Source organism: Lemur catta, chromosome 22 (assembly GCF_020740605.2).
Source record: "Lemur catta isolate mLemCat1 chromosome 22, mLemCat1.pri, whole genome shotgun sequence".
In the NCBI taxonomy this organism is placed as follows: Eukaryota; Metazoa; Chordata; class Mammalia; order Primates; family Lemuridae; genus Lemur; species Lemur catta.
Window position 1 is genome coordinate 21798763 of NC_059149.1, and position 315 is coordinate 21799077.

The window sequence follows — 315 nt, forward strand, 5'->3', positions numbered from 1 at the left end:
CCCGCCATGGGGACACAGTGAGAAGGCGCCATTTTTGAACCAGGAACTTGGTTCTTACCAGACACCGAATCTGCTGGCACCTTGACCTTGAACTTCCCAGCCTCCACAACTATGAGAATAAATTTCTGTTGTTTATAAGCCACCAGTCTATAGTATTTTATTATAGCAGCCCAAAGGGACTAAGAATGCATCCCTTTCCTGCCCCTAATATCCTCCACCCCCTTACTCATACCACCCCTGCAGCCCTCACCCTTCTCCTTGGCAGAAGAAATCCACGTTTGCTCCCACTGCTTTGCTCTGTCTGCATAAAGTGTG